This window comes from Dipodomys ordii, unplaced genomic scaffold (genome assembly GCF_000151885.1).
Source record: "Dipodomys ordii isolate 6190 unplaced genomic scaffold, Dord_2.0 Scaffold122, whole genome shotgun sequence".
Classification (NCBI taxonomy): Eukaryota; Metazoa; Chordata; class Mammalia; order Rodentia; family Heteromyidae; genus Dipodomys; species Dipodomys ordii.
Window position 1 is genome coordinate 8,717,537 of NW_012267338.1, and position 21,501 is coordinate 8,739,037.

Sequence of the window (21,501 nt, forward strand, 5' to 3'; positions counted from 1 at the left end):
GGGCGCGCCGCGTGCGCGCGCACGGACTCGGGCGCCCCCGGGTTGGCGGTGGCACCACGTCGCCGCCGCCGTCGGGTCCTTCCTCCCCCGCCTTGTCCCACCTCCTCCCCCCCCCACCAGTCCTGACCCCTGGGGTACGGGGGTGGGGGTGGGGCAGACCCCAAGAGCGCTCCCCTTTGGACACTACAGTCACCCGGAGTGATGAGGTGCACATCGTCTCGCTGTCACCCGCGGCTTTGGAGGAAGAGAGGGTCGCCCCATGGCAGAGGGGCTGGGCGAACCCCCCCCCCAACTTCTGAGCTTAACCGCAGCCCCCTTCTCCACCATCCGGTATACAGCAGGAGACACTATGGCCCCCAGGAGCAGGAGAGGAAAATGGTCATGGACTTCCAGGAGGGGGTACAAAGGACAGAATGGGGGTGGGGGGAGATGGCATTACAAAAGCAAGTCTAAACGGGCACAGGGCGCGAGAGACATGGCTCCGAACTAGCTTGACCCTAGACTAGTCTGTTTCAACCACACAAACCCCTCTATCCGCTCCCCCCCCCCATCGACTAGTCGACTAGTGCCGGTGGTCCTTGACTGCTTTCCAACTCCAATCAGTCCAGAAGCAGTTGTGGGACGTTGGGTGATGGTGGCATTGAAGGTTCAGCCGTCCTCTGAGAAATCCGATTGGGCTGGATGATCACCAATCAAGTAAGCTCTTGACCTCTGGGGAAGGACAGGACGCAGAACGTCTGGAAATTGTCGCCGAACTTTACCTGAGCAGATGTGCCCAGCTGTGCGTGTCCGCCCTCCTGGGGGCACTTTTCTCAGGTGCCAGGAACGCAGGTACCAGTGTTTCACGGGAAGAGGAAAATCCTTCAGAAATCTGTAGCAGCATCTATGGGAATTTTTTTTTAATCTTTTCCAGGCTTCAAAGAGAGGTCAGGAAAGTTTCCACAGCCCACCCAGCGAGACCTCCTACTGGCCCAGAAATCTACATGTTTGATAAGCTTGGCAGGTGGCACTTCAGTAGGTTGGAGAGTCTCTGGCTGGCAGTTCCCAGCTAGCTAACTCTCGCCTAGCTCGAACCCTGGCTGGCTGGCTGACAACCCAGTCAAGTTTTAGTAAGGCCAGGAGTTCCTTTTTGTTTTGCAATAAACCACATTTCCTAATGGGCTTGGCTTCCAACGAGATTGAAACTGTATTGAAGTCACAGACTTGAGCCTGGGTACCCATAACGGTAGCAGATTCTATTCATCCTTCCCACCAACGCTAGGACCTTGACTAACAGTGTCCTCAGCTGTTTGCAATCTCTCTTCTTCAAAAGTGCCCTCCACTACTCCGCCATCAATCCGGTAGGCTTCCAAAGTAAGGTCTTTCCGTGGCAGATTTCCCTATTAACAAAACACTGACAAGCTTTACCTAAGCCTATTGGTGCTGTGTTGTCATACTTTCAATATATAAATAGAAACGCTGCTGCAGGAACACTGGATAAGTCAGAGGAAATGTCTGTCTTAAGCTGATGTGACACGTTTCAGAAAAGGGCTGGAAATTCAATCCAATGGATGACCTAGTTGATCCCTAAATGATTTAATCTTTGAAATAAAAAAGATATAGAAATAGCTCACATCCCCCTGTGTCTCCACATACAGTTTTTCCAGCACCCCACACCACAGTGGTACATCTGCTTCAATTGATGAAACTTCATTGGCACATCATTTGTACCCAGAGTCCTTAGGTTAGGATTCATTCCTGACATAGCATATTCTCTAGGGTTTGACAAATGTATAATGACACATGTCACCATCACCATGTCATATAGCATATTTTCATTGTCCTAAAAGCCATCTGTACCCTGTCCATTCACCCCTTCCTTTCCCTATTCGTGTCGTGCAACAAGCAATCTTACAGTATGTCAGCTTCATCTCCATTTCACCATGAACACAAAACTGATCTAAAGAAATAAAGTCTTACACAGAAAAATCAATAGAGAAAGTAAAGTTCAAATAACTCATTGGTAATTGGGAGAAGGAGAAAAGCTAGTTGAATTCTCAGACCATTTCATATAGCCAACATAAGTTCTAATGATTAATGAGTCAAATATATATTAAGACAAACCAGAAGAAAAGAGAATACTTGTTAAACTTCTAAATAGAAATGCTACTCAACTTAGAAGAAAAAAGAGGAAATTGGTACAAATGGATCTAGCTTAAAAACTTACGTTGAAGTTTTTAAAATGTAACCCAACCAGAAAAAGATATTGGCACCTTTCATGAAAAATGAAAATCTGAATATCTGCATTGTAAGTAAGGCTTATGACAGCTAACGTTGAATATAGATTCTCAAGGGTTGTATGTAAACAAAAACCCACATAAGAAGAAGTTGTAACAAATCCATAGGGATCTTTAGCTTTAATCGAAGAAATACATGTTCAAACAAAGAAACGGTACAGGTAAGAAGCTACGGAGGCCCAGCGTGCACATACATCGCTTGTGGGTATTGTCACAAAACAAAATGGTCCCTCTGGAAAGCATTCTGGCTGGATGTAGAGGTCAGAGTCCTTCTACAGTTTGACTCAGCAATCCCACTTCTGGGACTCTAGCCAAAGAAATTCTCCAAAATCTAGAAAAAGTTATCTACTGTAAGTTACATATAATTGCATTTTTTATATGGATCTCTTAGCCACAAGTTCAAGACCGAAAAGCAGGATCTTTACCCAGCTGGACCAGGTGGTCATGTCATTTGCATATCTCATTCTTGGTGTCTCTTCTTGCTCCTTGTCTATGAGCTGACTCCCTAACTCTTCAACATTTCATTCAAGGGTCTTGGAATATCCTCCCTTTATTCTCCTGGCACTTACTTTCTTCCACCTTGGTATATAGAGCCTACCTGTAATTATTTGTTTACCTGTCTGTGTCAGCCATTCTTCTGTGAGTCCTTCAAGGATGTGCTTCATCTTCTTTATCCATCTTAGAATCACTGTTGCTCTGCAGATGTGGCAAGTGCTTGGTAAATACTTATTAAAGGAAGAGATGAATCATTTGCTCTAACTTCTTACAGCCACTAAGGATGATGAGAATAAAGAGAATGGCAATGTGTGTATCCATTATATTAAATTTTAAAGGTTTTGTACATGGAATTTATCTCTATGGGATATTGTGAAGTGGAAAAACAATGCAAAAACGTAGATAGGCTACCATATTGGAAAAATAAATTAAGTGTGATAGCAAAAAAATGTACATGTATTGTGAACACATATTTGTATTGTGCATTTGTATTGTATTGGTGAAGGAATGTATGCACACAGATTAGGCCATCCATGGGAGTAAATAAAGAGCATTTTTAATTGTGGGGGAAAACTGGAGAACTCAAAACTACGATGAAAGAAGGGTACTGCTTTTTATTTTTAAATATCTCTTTTGTTGTTTCTGAAATCTGTAGTCTGTTGATGTAGTCTGTTTTGAAAAAATTCTACAAAATTGCAAATAAAAAAGTATATATAAAATATTAGGAGTTAATTCTTGCCGAACAAAAGTAATTGTTAGGTTATGGAGGTATGTAATTTTATTTTCATGTTTCTGTCTCCATTTTTAAAACATATGATTATAATATTTTTACAATTAAGAAAATCAAGATAAATAAGGATATAAGTAGCTAAATAGTGGCCATATTTAGTTTTCTCAACTGTTTCACAACTCAATAAATTCTGGTCTATTTTAAAGCAGTAAAAGATTAGCCTTTCTGGGCTGGGAAGGTGGCTCAGTGGTAGAGTGCTTGCCTTGCATGTGCCTGAGGCCCTGGGTTCAATTCCTCAGCACCACATAAGCAAAAAGAAAAAAGCCGGAAGTGGCTCTGTGGCTCGAGTGGTAGAGCGCTAGCCTTGAGCTGAAGAGCTGAGGGACAGCGCCCAGGCCCAGAGTTCAAGCCCCACTACCGGACCCCCCCCCAAAAAAGAGTAGCCTTTCTGCAGACTATAATAGCCACTTTGTAACTCTTGGATTGAAAAATGGTTAATAAGTTTAATTGCTGAAAAGTTAAGGAGTTTTTCAAATGGCAATGAGAAAGCATATTCAAATAGCTGCCTCTCTAAACAAGATAGAACAACAGCATGTCAACCCAAGACACTACCTTTAAGGAGCTTGACTCTCTGTGACATTGGACCCTTCTTCCTTCTTGCCTGTGTCCTCCTCCCTCCTCTCTTTCTCTACCTGACTCTTCTGTTTCCCACACCCCTGTTGGGTATTCTTTCACTTATCTGAAAGCCCTTTGACTTAATCACTGCGTTCAGCTTCTCCTCTACCCTTCATTGGTTTTCTCTTCTACAATAACCTTCAAGGTCCCATATTTCTCTCATCTTCCTTTGCCCTCCTGCTTGCTCTCTTTAGCTTCTGTTTCTCCTAAACCTACAGGACCAACCTTGTCTGGGTGCATGTCTGATGGATCCCAAAGCCTCTTTCTCCCTCAATGACAGGGTGATACCTGACCTCCAGCCTTCATGATTTCCAGACCAAGATGGAGGCAGGCAGGGCCCACATAAGAGCCCATTGCTCTGCAGCGAGGACTCAATCACCATGCAGCTCAGGTGGTAGCAATATTTACACAAGAGCTGAGACCCGAATTTCTGAGAAGGAAGCTGAGGATCTCCTCCTCTCTCTGCAGAAAGAGGAAGGAAACCTAAATGTGGAGACAAAACAGAGGCACAACCTTTGACAGCCTGGCAGCCACAAATGGTTATTCATTTTGTGCTCTGAAAAGCTTCTGGCTGGGCTAGCACTTTCTACTTCTGATTGCTCCAGAAGGCCCCTGTTCCTGAGATGTGTGAGATCTTAAGATGTAGTCTTCCCATCCCATCTCATTTTGGCTTTAGCTACTTTGAAGCGAGTACTTCAAATGTGCCAGACGAAGGATCTGGAAGAAAACAGTGGTCATCCTACTTCAAAATCTTTCATGAAATGAGGTCTATTTAAAACATTGTTTTTAGTCAGCCGTTATATAAGATCAAACTGTATTTTTGTTTGATTTGATGAATTAAATGTCATGCCTTGTATTCTTTAGTTGCAAAGTAAGTAAATTAGGGGTTGGAGGCATGGCTCAGTTGGCAGAGTGCCAGCCAATGAGCAAAGTGTCAGGTACTGAGTTCAAGTCCCGGTCTCAGAACAAAAAGATAAAAAGAAAAATAGAAGAAAGAAAAGTAAATAAATTAAATGACAAATTTCTCTAAAATATGGTTAACTGATTTCCCCAGGATTATTTTACCCCATATGACCCTCTGGCTCCATGTCTGTCAATCCATATTTGAAAGATTCATTTTCAGAGCTTCAAGAAGAATATAGACCAGGGAAATGGATGGACCTAGAACAAATCATGTTAAGTGAAGTAAGTCAAGCTCAGACAAGACAAATGGCACTTATTTTCTCTAGATCTAAAATACACCCAGACATGAAAAATTGTACAGGACTCTAGGCATTCAAACACAGTGAGACCAAAGGAGGCTACTCTTAGGAAAGGAACACAAAATGCACAATGCCTATTTGCCTCTGATCATGTAAAATAATATTTATCAAAATGAAAAAAGAACAGAGTGCAATGTGATTGAATGCGCCTATGGAGAATACTATAATTGCCAAGCATGACGGCGCTCACCTATCATTCCAGGCCTCAGGAGCTTTGGAGACAGGAGGATCATGAGTTCGAAGCCAGCCTGAGCTACAAAGCAAGTTTGGGACCCACTTGGAATGCATAGTGAGGCTCGGTCTCTAAAGTAAGAATGTCATAATTGTACAGTAAGCTTAAAAACAAACTTATTTCACAAAGGTCAAAGAACTCATTGATTTAAAAATTAAAAAGAAAGGGCTGGGAAGGTGGCTCAGTGGTAGAGCGCTTGCCTTGCATGCCTGAGGCCCTGGGTTCGATTCCTCAGCACCGCATAAGCAAAAAGAAAAAAAAGCTGGAAGTGGCGCTGTGGCTTAGGTGGTAGAGCGCTAACCTTGAGCTGAAGAGCTGAGGGATAGTGCCCAGGCCCAGAGTTCAGGCCCCACGACCGGACCCCAAAAAAAAAATTTAAAAGAAAACTTCTGCCAGCCCCTTTATTTGGTAATCACATCTCAACTTCCTCTTGCTTTGTAAATAGCCAGACCTCTGAGAACCATTCAAATAAATGACTTACCCTATGGTTGAACCACCAATGATGGTAGTGGTGGTAGGGGGTGGGGATGGGCACATCATTAAAAGCTCCCTTCCTGCTACTAAGTAAGCAGAGAGAGAAAAAGGCCAAACACCATCCACAGCTTCCTTCAGGCCCCTGGACAGGCCCAGGCTGTCCTCTGAGACCTTCAGCACGCTCCTTTCCTGCTGGTTCTGTCTACCCTCCACAACCATGAACCAGCCCATTTCTTTCCAGAGAATTTCCTTTCTGATTGATTTAGTTCAAGCTCACGTCTGTTGCGTGGACCAAAATGTTCTAATCAATATTATGTGAACTTTAAAAAAAAAAAACCTCTCACCTTTCAAGAAAATGAAAATATTACCTTCCTTTATGTTTTCAAAGGTAAGATATTCTCATCAGACAATACAGACAATACCTTGGCAACATGACAAAAGAAACTTGTCAATATTTTGTGATATTGGGCTCCTGAATATCTGTATATGCTTCATCTGGCTCTGCAGAGAAAAATCCTAATTTTTTTTCACCTTCCATTTGCCAATGCCCAAAAGCAATGCAGAGAAACGTGCTGTAGGAATGGCAGCAACTTCCATCTCTTTGGGTCAGGAGTCCACCCTCCTTGGCCCACATGTTGTAGAGAGGCTAACCCACCTTCAGTAATTTCCTCTATTACCACTTGATTTATTTTACCTTAAAAAAACAACATTGCTTCTAGCCAGGCATTGGTGGCCCACGCCTAGAATCCTAGCTCCTCAGGAGCCTCAGAGCTGAGGATCTTAGTAGGAAGCCAGCCCTGGCAAGAAAGTCTGCAAGACTTTTATCACCAATTAAAAAAAAGCCAGGAATGGAGCTGTGGATCAAGTCGCAGAGCACTAGCCTTGAGAAAAAAAAAAAGCCCAAGCAACATGATTCAGGATCCGAGTTCAAGCCTCCGTACAGGTACAAAAAAAAAGCCAAAAACAAGCTTATTTTTTGTGGGACATTACTTCCCCCCATGGATCTATAATTGCTAGAACTTGGAACTTAGCATCCAGAAACAGAAAGGGATATTAGAAGATTTATCTGCTCTCTGTTATGTTTTAGTCTACACAATCCATGGAGTCAGCCATAAATATTTGTGGTATTTGTACAATGCATCTCCTGCTAAAGCACCTGCCTCCCTGTTAGTCCAACTGGAGAAAAAAATGAGCAGAAGTAAGAGTATGAGTCACACGGACTATGTGCTACAATTCAAACAAAACACAGCATGCATGTGCAGAAGGTTCAGGGTAGAACTTCTCCTATCCTCATCTTTCCTCCTGAACACCCCCTTCTCTCTTCTCTAGGATGGCCTTTACTGAGCATAACTACTGAAATGAAAATTAATTTTTTGAAGACTATCTTATATCTGAATCATTTATTTGAATAACACCAAGAGTCTGGAGAAATAGGTTTTAAATTTAACAATAATGTGTAGCCTTTATGGAGAAGTTTGCTGTTTCCTCCAAATATTAAATAAAGGATTGCCATACAATTTCCAACGATTTCATTCCTAGGCTTGTGCCCCAAAAGAACTGAGATAAGGGACCTAAATGAACATTTGTACATCAAGGTTTACAGCAGTGCATTGTCTTTTTTTTTTTTTTTTGGTCGGCCATGGGGCTTGAACTCTGGGCCTGGGCACTGTCCCTCAGCTCTTCAGCTCAAGGCGAGCGCTCTACCACTTGAGCTACAGCGCCACTTCCCAGCAGTGCATTTTCAAAGAGTGGAAACAAACCAAACAACCATCAACAGGTGAATAAGCAAAATGTAAAATCCATACATGTCACACACACACACACACACACACACACACACACACACACAGAGGAATATTCAGCCCTCAACAGAATGTAATTCTAATAGTAGCTATAGCTACAATATGGATGAGCCTTGAAACATGAAGTGAAGTGAAACAAGGCCAAGAATTGTGTGATTCCATTTAGATGAATACTCTGCGCAATCAGATCCACAGAGACAGAAGTACAATAAGGGTTAGCAGAGGTTGAAGAGAGGGAGCAGAGAGAGAGAAAGCTATTGTTCAATAAGTACAGTTTTCCATTTGGAATGATAAGAAAGTTCTGGAAATAGATGACACTAGTGGTTGAAAAGACGTTGTGAACATGCACAAGACCACTGAACTATTCACTTCAAAGTCTTGGAAATGGTCAATTTAATATTATATATATAGATACATATATACTATTTTTCCATGATAAAAAGACTTCTGTTAACAATGAATGTCAAACTAAACAATAATTCAAAGTAGACCACTAAGTTGCTATCAGCCGTCTAAAATATAATGAAAATTGACTAGCTCCTATATGAATTCCAGGGTAGTGAGTTCCATATGTCTGTCCTCCATTTAGGAAACAACAGAGCTATAAAAATAAATTAAGAAATAAAGGCATATAAAGTATTCATATTACCCAGGGATTTATTCAAGCATTCTTTTCAATGGAGAACTGCTTCCCCAGTAAACTTAATCACTGGCTAATTAGTCCTTGACAACCAAACCAAGGCTATGGAGCAGAAATGGCTTTTGGAAGGAGGCTAACCAGAGGCCTTGGGCAACAGCTTGAGCAGCTGCAGAAGTTGGGGTCCTCAGTAGATCTCAGTCTTCTGAAGGCAGCCATCTCTACCCCTCCGTCCTACAGTTGGCCCAACAAACAGGAAGAGAGCTGGGATGTGCGGATGAGGGCAAGCTACCTCTGCACAAATGACCCAAGATTCCATTTGAACAGTTCATCATCTCTTTTTAAAATAGATCTGAAAACTCTTCCAGGGTTTTTCTCATCAGGTTTTCTTTATGATGTGCTGCTTACGTATACTGCAGGCAGGTGGGTTGTGTAATATTATCTAGTGGATAAGTGGGTAAGTGAATGAATGAATGACTTCAATAAAAAGACTAATAAACTAGATGCCAGTGGTTCATACTTTTAATCCAAGCTACTGAAGAGACTAATATATGAGAATCATAGGTAGAGCCCAGTGTAGCTGGAAAAGTCTGCGAGACTTATCTCCAGTTAACGAGCCAGAAGTGGAGCTCAAGTGGTAGAATGCCAACCTTGAGTGAGAAAGGCTGCGTAAGAGTTCAAGGCTCTGAGTTTAAGACACACACATACACAGAATAATTAAAAGTTCAACCAAAAAATAGTTTTAAGGCCACTCTGAAATTCGAGGCACTGGAAGTCTACTTAAATCCTGTGTTCAAATGGCTCACACAATAAATGCATACATTAAGAAAAATCTGTGCTTAGGTTTCCCCTCCCTTCTTCATAGGAATGTAGTTTGCATTCGATCTGTAAATCTGCCTTATACCCAAATGCACCACATTTACTGGCTTCACAATAAGTACTGTTGACAGAATGAATGACAAGGCAGAAAATAGCTCACAGTACTTCTCATATTTTACAAGTGTGAAAAGCATATTAAACCATCTGCTGATTAAAAATATGCATGTTTTGACTTGCATATGAATCAAATTAACATACATAAATCTAACATCTTCACATCACTGGATTCACAGCAATAGCCAATGTAATTCTGCATGTTTTTCCCCCACAAATTCATCAATTCCAGAGTGACATAATTAAGTTATTAGGCATAAAATAGGCAGTAAATGATTTATAACTGAAAACTAATTTTTGCTTTATTTGGATTCAATGATCATTTATCCTCTATAAAAATATAAAAGGCTTGAATCATTGAAAATCTAAAATTTTACATTCAAAGTGTGCTCTAGAGGGACTTAATATCACCCAGGGAATCTAACATTGGAGGTTCATAATAAGAATTTTCATCCCTGAGTATGATGAATTTGTATTAAAACAAACAACAAAAAGCCCAACTACTGTATGTTGAACCCTCGTTCCTTGCTGCTCCGTGTAAGCTTCCACATTGTGGCATCTAGAACTTCACTTTACCTGTGTCTGCTCTAGTGACCCATTATCACCTTCTCTTCTCCAAGTCTTCTCAGGCAGGGTAAACTAGAGGAACACCTATACAGGGTTTCACTAATGGACCAGGTCACTGGTCTAGAAGAAAGACTACATCCAATCTGAAGGCCCAAAGCACACTATAGCAGGTCTGGTCTGAGCTCAATGGCTGTTACTAAGAGATACCCTGTCCTTTCTTGTAACTCTTCCATCTCTGAGGACTCTTCATTTCTGCACCACCCCTGTAGGACCAAGTATGGACCCTGAGCGGAAACTCTGGCATCTAGTCTTTCACTCTGCCAGTCTGACACAGGACTTGGGTTTCTGGCTCCTCCCAGCAGGGAGCAACAAGTCTTTCTAGAGCAGTGTTCTTTCCTAAACTTGTGTAGCAATAAGGATTCTCTCGCCCCACTGATCTGAATGCAGATTTCCAGGCCCTTTCTCTACATGTGCACATTTCTGGACCTATTGGGAATCCAGGAATCTGACTTTTTAACATGTGACCAGGTATTGGGAAATGCCACACTCAAGCCCCCTTCAAAGTCTTCCCCTACCCCTTTATGTATGTAAACAGGGCGACTGCTAAATGAACACGACAGGAGTGCCTTGTCCATGGGTTCATTATCATGGTCCTACATTCTTCCTCACAGCCAGCAGGATGTCCATGGAGCTAAGGCACCAGCCACACAGTGCCTGAGACCTGTGAAGTTGGAGATGGGTAAGGAGCAGCCCAGGGGAAAGGAGAGACGGAGGAGGAGCAAAAGCTGGAGTCTGGAAACGAATGCATATGTATTTCGAGCCACAGCTGCTTTTGCCTCCTGATATAAATCAAAGAAAGAAGGAGCGAGATTGCAGGGGGAAAATGTAAACAGCTGGGTAAGCTCAATCCTCTGTTAAATAGGAGTTTTCAGATATTCAAGACTGAATATGTTCGCTGAATTATTCATTTACTGAATTCCCCAGTTTATTTTTAGTGCTACTATGTGAGTGAACTGGGGTGTGGGTTCTGAGGCACCAGGAGGTATGATGAGCTCTATGATGGGGTACCGGCCACACAAAGTGGGGCACCAGGGAGCTCCGTCCCACAGAGCTGGGGCAGACTTCTGCCTTGGCAAGTTTGTGGCCAACTTGCCATAAATGAAAGACAGGCATACACAGAGCACAGCCCCCGCCCCGCCCCCCACCCCTGCCCACCCCAGACACAAAGAGTAGACCCTGCCCCACAGTACTGAGAAAGAAAAGTTACAACGATCTCAGAAATAAAAGGAATGGGTATTCTTGCAGACTGCTGGGAGGTAATTGAGAGAGAGAGCAACCACTGTTTTTCTGTACAACCGGAAGTTGTACATTAACTAGAAATCTGCAGAATCACCTGGCATTAAGAAAAAGAAAAGCATGTTGCCAGTCTCCTTAAAAAGAAAGATGGATTCAGATGTGCGTGGTTGAATACAAGAGAGGGATGCTCCACACAACAGAGAGGTCCTGCGTGGTAATAGAAAAATAGCCTGGCTTCTTAACCATCCCGATTACACCTGTGATTATGCAACAGAATATTAGCAACTCAACTCGGCCAAGACACCTCGTATAAGAAAGTGGCACGAAGGAGAAAAGTGGTAATAAATAAATAATAAATAAATCACCCTGATGCAATTGTTTGGGAAGAATCTTTCAAATTTCGGATAATAAGGATATAGGAATTCAAGGTTAACTTTACCCTTGTCAGAAATGTATCTCTTGCAAAGTTGTGGTTCTATCCATGATGATAAACATTTCCAAGGAATTGCATTGCAGCCAGGACATGGCCTGGGAATGATTACCAAGTATATACATAGTGTCAAAAGTCTATCAATGGCTGGAGGCATGGCTTAGTGGTAGAGTACCTGCCTAGCAAATAGGAAGTCCTGAGGTCAAGCCCCAGTACAAACGAACAGAAAAATAATAAACTCAAAACAAAAGAAAAATCCATTAGGGAGCGCATAGATCTCCAAGTGTCCTCCTTGGATAATCACGGAAGATATTCAAAAGTTATTTAACAATCCTCATTTTCAATAAGCTCTTAGGTATCTTTTCCTCAGATAGGGATATGAACCAAAAAATAAATAAATAAAAGTTTCCCACATTTATCCTGTTGATAAAATTTCAATCACTGAAACTTTCCCTTTAAAACTAACCAGGCATTTTTATCTCCCTGTGTTGGACAGATAACGATTGTGCAGGCCGCTCGGCTTTATGAGCGAGGCTGAAACTAGAGCAGTCCAGATAAATGAGATCCCTGTAGAGGAAAGGCAGAATTCAGGACAGGAAGGAATCACAGCTCTTCCCTCACTTAACCTTGTAGCAGAGCTGCCCAGGGTAATTTGATGCCTCTACTTCTTTATTGGAATGGAGAGTGAATCTGGGGGAGATAGGTTAGGAGAGAGGAAGCAGCCCTCTCTCCTTGTGAAGAAGAACAAAAGTGGAGAGGGACCCAACCACAGTGTTAACATAAATCAATTGCTTCTGCCCTCACAAGCCTTCCTCTCCTTCCATGAAAGGGAGAAGGTTGGACTGAACCTGTTGGGCAGAGTTTAGGGCAACTAGGAAACAAATTGGGTTCTGGGCTGTGATTCCTGCAGCCTGGTTCTGCTTTGGTCTATTTCCATAGTGAAGTTTTGTTGTTGAAACATTACCTGTGGCTAAGTTGTTTGCAAACCTCCAGTCTAAAACTTTTATTTTTCCAGCAATAACTCCCTCTGACTTTGTGTGTGAGTATGTGTGTGTGTGTGTGCACGCGTGTGCGTGTGCACGCGCCTTTATTAGAGCTTCAGCTTAAATCCTGGGCTCTTGTCATTTAGCTTTTTTTGTGCTCTTGAGCCACAGCTCCACTTCTGGCTTTTTGGGTAGTTAAGTGGAAATAAGAGTCTAATGGACTTTCCTGTCCCAGCTAGCTTTGAACCTCAGTCTCCACCACCTGAGTAGCTGGGATGATAAACGTAAGCCACCCAATACCCAGCTTTTATAGGTGATTTTGATGTGCAACTACAATGGAACATCTCTGCTTGGCTTCAGCACTCTGATCTTTAATAAAAATCATACTCTTAAATAAAAAATAAAAGCCTCCTACAATTGAGTTACTATTTTTATGGAAATGAGTCCAAACCTAACTCTAGAAATAATAAACTTCTATGTGAGTGTCTTGCCAATTTCTACCCACCGACCACATTTGCCTCTAGTGTCAGCCCATCCATTGAGACACAGCCTTCCTTCCAGTGACCCAGCCCCCAGGGCCTTGAAGGCATCTTGGCTCTGCTCTTCCCTGTACCCTGAAAACTATTGCAATGTCACCAGACCTTCCCTTTACCAGATCTTAAGTCAGGGTCTAGATGTCTGTTCTTAATGTACCTCTTCAAACCTTTAGTCCTTGACTTATTATTAATGGGAGCATCATTTTCCTATCTCTACTCACTTTGATCCATTCTTATCTGATTGTTAGCAGCTCCTTGTCAAAATAGCTGCAATGGTTCCTTGCTGCCTATGTGCTATGTACATACCACAGAAGAGGACTGACTCCTCTCTCCTAACCTATCTATTCATCCATCAGAAAGGATGACATTGCCCCATTTGTAAGGAAATGGAAAGCCTTGGGGGAAAAAAATCATATTAAGTGAAGTAAGCCAGGCCCAATGAAACATAGGCTCCATGTTTTCCCTCATTTGTAATAATTAGTATATGTTTAAGATAGTCCTAGTAGGTGAGCACAATCGCTCCACAGCTATGTACATATGACCATATAAAATGATGCTAATTGAAATGAACTCCAAAATATGGAAACAAGAGGGGTTTTCTGTTTCTTTGTTTTTGTTTGTTAATGTATTGTGTGAAGTTATTTTTTCCTTGTTTTTCCCCCTTTGGTTTATTCCCTGTTTTCACTGTTTTTTTTTTTTGGTACCCTTTGTCTTGTATATATGTTTATCTGATTTGGGGAATGGAAGGGGAACAATAAAATGGTGAGACAAAGGACAATGGTTGAACCAATGCAACAGTGATACTCACAAGACGCTATGGTGGAAATGAACTTTACAACTTGATATAGAGGGATCAGGAGAGGAGGGACAATGGGAGAAAACAAGGGAGGGGGTAAAACTGTTCAACAAGAAATGTACTCATTACTTATGTAATTGTAACCTCTTTGTACATCACCCTTACAGTTAGAAAAAGAAAAAAGAAAAGCTCGATTCGTCTATCTTTTAGATTTCTCAAGGAGACAAATCTGTTTCCAGCCTCATCTATATCATTGAGCAGCCAAGAACACAAGCCACCATGTCAAGAGCTTTACTCTCTTGTTTTCTAAGCACATCCTAGGCTTTCTTGATGGTGCAACTTTAGCTTTGTTGTTCTCTCAGCTCAAAGCACCCTTCTCCCTATTCTACTCTGATTCTTCCCTAAGGGCTCTCAACATCTCTTCAAATGAATGGAAATCTCAATAACATCCCTCTTCCATGGCACACCTTGTACTCTATCTCCAAGCTTGAGCATCCTTATCTTTGCCATATCCCACCCTATCTGTCCTGGGAAATTCAGCTGGTCTTTGGAGCCAGACAGCTCTACATGTAAATTGTAGCTCTGCCATCTAAGGACTGTTTGAGTTAGGCTGAATAATTAACCCTTCCCTGCCCCAGCTATCTCGGTTTGCAAAAGAGAAATAAGAATAATTCCTTCCTAGGACTGGTGAGAAGTCTCAGTGAGCTAATGCACGTAAACATTTTTCTTCACAAGAAAATGCTCTTTGCAAATGGTGGCTTCCATTAACAAATGTCAACTGGAGGCTTGGCGGGCTTTCATCTGCAGCCCAGGATGAGGTCCTGCTAATCCAGTTTGATGGAACCGTGCGCTGTAGATGCTCACCACCTGGCCCTCCTTACTCATTAGAAAAATTATAGGGCAGTTTTTATTTTGGAGACAATACCCTGAAAGCAGATACATAATAGCTCCTTTTTATGATCTGTTTGTCAGTCGTATAAGCAGGTAGTAATGGTTAGTGGTAGGGCGAGTTAAAAAGAATAGGATGAAAGGGCAGCAGGAAAGCTAAATTTGAATACCCAGCAGTCCATTGGAAAAATGTAAAATGCTCACAACGTTACAAAATAAATATTGTTAAGTTTGAGAATGTAAAGGCATGATCCACTGTAGTCGGCTCATTCATCTCAGGAAAATCTACAAACACACACTAGGTATAAAAGATAGAATTGTTTCTACAGATGTTTTGGATATATTTGAGGGTTGCGGATGTAACTCAGTGGTAGATTGCTTGCCTAGCATGCACAAGGCCCTGGATTCCATCCCCAGAATCACAAAAAAAATAATGACATGGGTGAATACATAGATAAAACACATTTGATAAGGTTCAACACCAATTATTGTTTTAAGAGTAGAAATGGGAAAATAGAAATAGAAAAAATTGTCAGATCAAAACCAACAGTCAGAGAAATATTTAATAGTAAAACACTGGTGATATCTCCATTAAAATAACTACCGAAACCACACACACACACACACACACACACAAAGGTACATTGTCCAATATTATTCTGAAAGTTGTGATCAATATAACAAGATATGACATAAAATTAAAGGTATATTATTAAATAAGAAGAGGTATATTGTTATTATTTGGAGATGAAAGAAAGTGAACTGGACAGAGGACACATCTCTAGTCTCAGCATTGGGGGGCTGGAGACAGAGGATCACAAGTTCCACTCCAATCAGAGGTACAATACAATAGTGGGCTCCTGTGTCATCAAACAAGAGTTGGATGTAGCTCAGTGGTACAACATTTGTCTAACATGTACAAGGCCCAAGTTTCAATCCCCAGCAACACAGAAAGAAGAAATAAACCAGGTAAAGGGTACACTGTTTAGATCTCCAAGAAAGTAACATTTGAATAGATACTTGAATAAAGCATAGTACAGAGTCAGTTGGCTGTCTAGGGGAACAGTATTTCTTCCTGAGAGAGCAGCAATTGCAAAGACTCAGTCATACAACCAAGGCTTGATACAGTCTGAAAACAATGAGTAAATTACTGACTCAAGAGTAATGAAGGTGGAGACTGGTTAAAAAAGACCAGAGCCTTGCAGGCCAGAGAAAGCCTTTGAATTTAGTCTTAGCCTTCATGACAGTTATTTGACCAATGTTCTAATTTCATTTTTCAAAAGATCTGTCTGGTCGGGCACTAGTGGCTCATGCCAGAAAATCCTAGCCATATAGGAGGCTGAGATCTGAGGATCACGGTTCAAATCCCAGATAGGGAAGTTCAGGAGAACTCTTACCTCCACTTAACCACCAGAAAACTGGAAGTGGCACCGTGGCTCAAAGTGGTAGAGAACTAGCCTTGAGCCAAAGAGCTCAGGGACGGTGCCAGGCATGGAGTTCAAGCCCTACAACCAACTAAAAAGAAACATAAATAAATAAAAAGGATCTGTTTGGTCTCACTGTGGAGACGCACAGGCTAGAGATGGTAAAAAGATAGTGCAGTTAGGTAGCAGGAAAGATGATGCAGAGAAGACTGAGGGAAATAGCTCCGGAAACCAGAGAGAGCTCAGGAGAGTTTGTAGTCCTGGAAGAGGAGGAAGTGGTTTAGGATAACTCCACAGCTTAACTTTATTAACTGATTAAATGATTCTAAAAGGCATCAGAAAAAACGTCATGCGCACCTGTGATAATGGGCCATGTGGCCACATCCTTCCTTTGTAGCAATTGAGATGGAAATGATGTTTTCACGATCTTGAAAAAGGTTTTTAAAATGGTCTATGAAAGCTAAGTGGATTCCTTGTTTTATTCTATACACCGCAGTAAATTCTAGATACATTAAAAATTTTAATATTAGAAATGGTAATAATGGTCAACTCTTTATCAAGTTTCTACAAGATGGAAGGTTTCCTAAGCTTAAAAACAGCAGATTTTATTCTACAAAAATGAAAAATTCTATACACAAACAACTATGGGACTCAATATTAAAATGAGAAGATGTGTCCGGTGAGATTTCAAAGTTTATATATCCTCTACATAAAAAGCTCATGCAAATAGATATGGAAACCAGCAAGGTCCCAACTGAATAGTGATCAGTAGAATATTTGTGAAAAAGATCATTACCCAGGGAAAATTCAATTAGCTAACCCATGTAAGTAAACATGTTGACTCTTGATCATTAGGAAAGAAATAACACAAAAATGTGATCCTATGTTACCAACAGTATTACTGACGATTTGTGGAGTTTCATTTTTTGGTTGGCAGTACTTAGCTTTAGGCCCAGAGCCTTACATTTGCTAAGCAGACCTTCTCCTATGTCCCCAATCTTGTTTTCTACCAATAATTTTAGGACAGGTTTTCATGCCTGAGACACTGAGCTAAGATCTGCCTACTTTAGGTTCCCCATGGTTGCTGGGATTGCAAGTGTGCACCACCATACCCAGCTTCCTTCTCTCCATTTGAGAAGGGATCTCATGAACTTTTCTATTTAGACTGTTGTGGAAGCCTGATTCTCCCCATCTCCCCCTCTCCCCATCTCCAGCACCCTTGAAGATTAATTTTTTAAATCATAATAGATAATGGTGTGGAAGGCCTAGTAAAGAGGCCCTTCTTTTTCCTAATGATTTAGAGAAGCAAAATGAGCCTTCCCTCAATAGACAACCTAGCTTCTGCACTGGTAGGCTGCCTGGAAGAAATATAAAGCTCTTTGCAAAAATGAACAAAGACCAAACACACAAAAATCAATACATTGTTATTTATAATATTCTCCAAGTGGAAGTAACATAAAATTTTTGCAGACCCAGTGGACTTGAAATAGTTAAGTTAGAAAATGGTTTCCCTGTTGCAGCCAGAAGTAATTCATGCTAATGTCACAAAGGAAGTTGTCTGTGTTCATTTATCTGGCCAGTAGGGACCTCCTTGTAGTTCTGACCCCAATCAGTGTGGCTCTTTGTCCACTAAAAGAGAAGAATTTAGCTTCGGTCCACACAATATGGGCCAAACCCTAAGGCTGCTGACCAGGGAACAGAGAAACGAATCCAGATTAAAAAGCTACAAAACTACAGGGTCATGCAAACAGAAAGGGACACTCTCCCTGATAACAGATAAGCAACAGTTGATAGTTTTGCAGGACTTATTGAAGGGGACAAAATCTCCTTTGTGAAGAAATTGATAATGGCTCTTATTTTGGACAAACCCAAAGCAAAGAATTTCTGCAGAGAAATTAGGACACACACACACAAACACACACAAACACACACAAACACACACACACACATTTCTGCAAATACAGCTCTAGGACAAGGCTACTGATGAGGAAGATCGTTAGAGTCAGAAGTCCAAAGACGAGGGATGTAGGCCAGATTACAGCAGAGAAAATGTCAAGCCCTTAGAAAGTGGAAATTGGGGAATCAGAACTTAAGATTAATCTAGGCATCAAAGTTTGCAAGAGTCCATCTTAACCAATGTCTAGGCATGATGCTGTGTACCTATTATCCCCAGAGACATAGAAAGCATGAGAAGAGCAGCCCCAGCATAAAGTGAGATCCTAACTCAGAAATAATCAACCCAAAATGGGGCTGGAGCCCTGACTCAAGTGGCTGAGTACCTGTCCAGCAAGTAGGAGGCCCTGAGTTCAAGTCCCAGGAAAGAAAGGAAGAAAGAAAGAAAGATAGAGAGAGGGGGGGAGAGAGAGAGAGGGAGGAAGATAGGGAGGAAGATAGGGAGGGAGGAAGGAATGTTTGTTCCGTCACGTTTTGCTATGTACATCTCTTTATTTATGCATACTTTATTAGTTCATTCAGCAAATGTTTATTGGGCAACAAATATATATACCAGGCACAAAGCTAATATTAACAAGTTCTTTAGTGATAATAATGACAACAATGAAAGTGCACTTTCATAAAACATATAATAGTTACAAAGCTCTGCATTCAAACAAAAACTATATGAATCATTATTTAAATTCAAATGTGCAAAGTACTAACAACAAAAAGAAAGAAAACCTTTGAATTCTGTGGAAATGAATGACAGGAGACCCTAACTTAACTCAATAGAGAATCCTACCTTGAGTTTCCAAAGAAATTGGAAAATGTAAGGGTGAAAATATTTCGGTACTGTGAGCATTTCTACCAATGGAATTTATTTGTGAGTTCCTGAATACACACTAAATATTTAGATCTTATATCATTAACTTAAATATTATATCTTTGTCCCATTGTTCTATTATAGTCAATAAATTCTATTGTTTTGATAAAGACTCAAATTTATTACTTTTTATAAAGACTCACGTTATTGGGTAGACCCTTCCCCTCTCTCTAATCTAGATTCTGGTATTCACATCTTACTTCTGTGTACTCCTAATCATTGCCAAAGCATATCATTACTACAGGCATTTTAAGATGATACATCCATTCAAAACAAGATGATGCATTCACTCAAAGCAAATGGATACTGAGTACAAGTTGTGTGCTGAATTCTGCAGCTGAGATTACAGTGGAGCGGAAGGTGAAGCCCTGATTTCATGGAGTTTATATCCTGGTATGAACTTAAATTCTATGATTCTAATGTTCAAACTGACATTCTCAATGGCTATATGTAGTTTGACTCTATTCTTATAAACATTTGGTATGTACAAATATTTGTTTGTTTGTTTTTGTTTTGCATTTGGACCATGCTGGGGTTTGAACTTGGGGCCTTTTGTTCCTTTGGCTTACTTGTTCACTTGACACTGTTCCACTTGAGCTACACCTCCAGCCCTGCTTTTTTATTAGTTATTTTGGAGTCAAATTCTCACAGACTTTCCTGCCCAGGCCAGCTTTGAACTAAAGTCCTCTGGATCTCAGACAGTGGTAGAGTACTCCACTAACATGCACAAAGTCTCGGGTTCAATCCCAGGCCCCACCATCACATTCACACCCATACCTACACACACACACACACACACACACACACAGAGTATATAATCAGATAGAAAACTAAACATTTACTTAGAATAAAACAAAACAAAAATAAATTATCAAGATTAGAATGATAGCTAATACTACAAAATCCCTAATACAGTTTGAATATGTCCCCCAAATATGTCCCCCAACGTTCATATATTGGAAACAGAATGGCCAGTGTTGAAAGGAGGATCCTTGATGAGGAGATGAATGCCACTGTCACAGGAGCAAGGACCTCAGGAAACAGTTAGACCCATTTTCCCCTTCCTCTCTAGTGTGCTCACTTGCCTATCTGCCTTCTACCATTAAACGCTACTTCAAGAAGGTACTCAGCAGGCACAGATCCTCCAAGCTAGAGCTGCCAAACCTCCAGAACTAGAAGATGGAAATTATTTACAGTGTTGGAGTACTCTACTTCCATTTTTCTGTGTGGGCAGCAGGAAATGTTTCTCCATGCTCCCATCCCCCTCCATTTCTCCCTACTTCATCCTGTTATACTGAAAGAAACCCTTGTTAGAACTTCAAAATTAAATGAACAAATTCTCAAGACTGGGATGTTCTGTTGTAATAGCACAAAATAGACTAAGGCTACCTAAATCTAGAAAGATATGCTTTTATTTTTTTAATTCTCTGAGGCCCCTTTTCTAATATATTTTCTACGTATTTTGGCTATATATTCTTTGATTATTCTTTTCCATGACACCATTTTTTTAAAAAGGGCTTTTGTAGGAAGAAAAGAAAATGAATTATTTTCCTCTAGCATGGTCGGTCAAAATTTGTGTTTTATTATTGATAAAGATGTATAAAATATGTAAACCTCCCTCACTGCTACAGAATCATATACCAGAAACATGGGAATCTCACCAAAGCTAGTTTAGATGCTATCCATAGAAATGTATATGGAGTTCATAATTATATGTTATGAATTATCAAGTATATTCCTACAGGAGAGAATTTTAGTCTTGAGATGCTTAGAAGAAGCAAGTCTGTTGATGACAATTTTATGTGTGTAGTATTTGCAAGAATTCTCCACGGCATTGCTCTGGCTCTTGACACTGGGATACATTGTGAGCCTTTTTTTTTTGAATTATGTACTGTCCATGTTAGGGTTTTCAGGGCATGTCCTTGTCTCAATAGAACTTCTGATCCTTGTCTTTGAACTTGATGTCATTAACTTCACTCTAAAGCAGGTAATGTCCAAAAGCCATTTCTAGCCCCTGTCAGTCAATAAGAACTGTGTAAAGAAGTGGCTATGACTTTCATAAATACATTCCACTACACTAAACTTAATTTCCCTCCAATTCTGCCCATTAACCAGGTCCCCCTAATGCACAGGTTTCCAGTAATTCTACTACACTGCAATGAAATGGATAAGAAATGGAAAACAACAATGGACATGGATGAAATAATCTCAAAGAGAACAAAATCTCAAATAAAAACAAAGAAACAA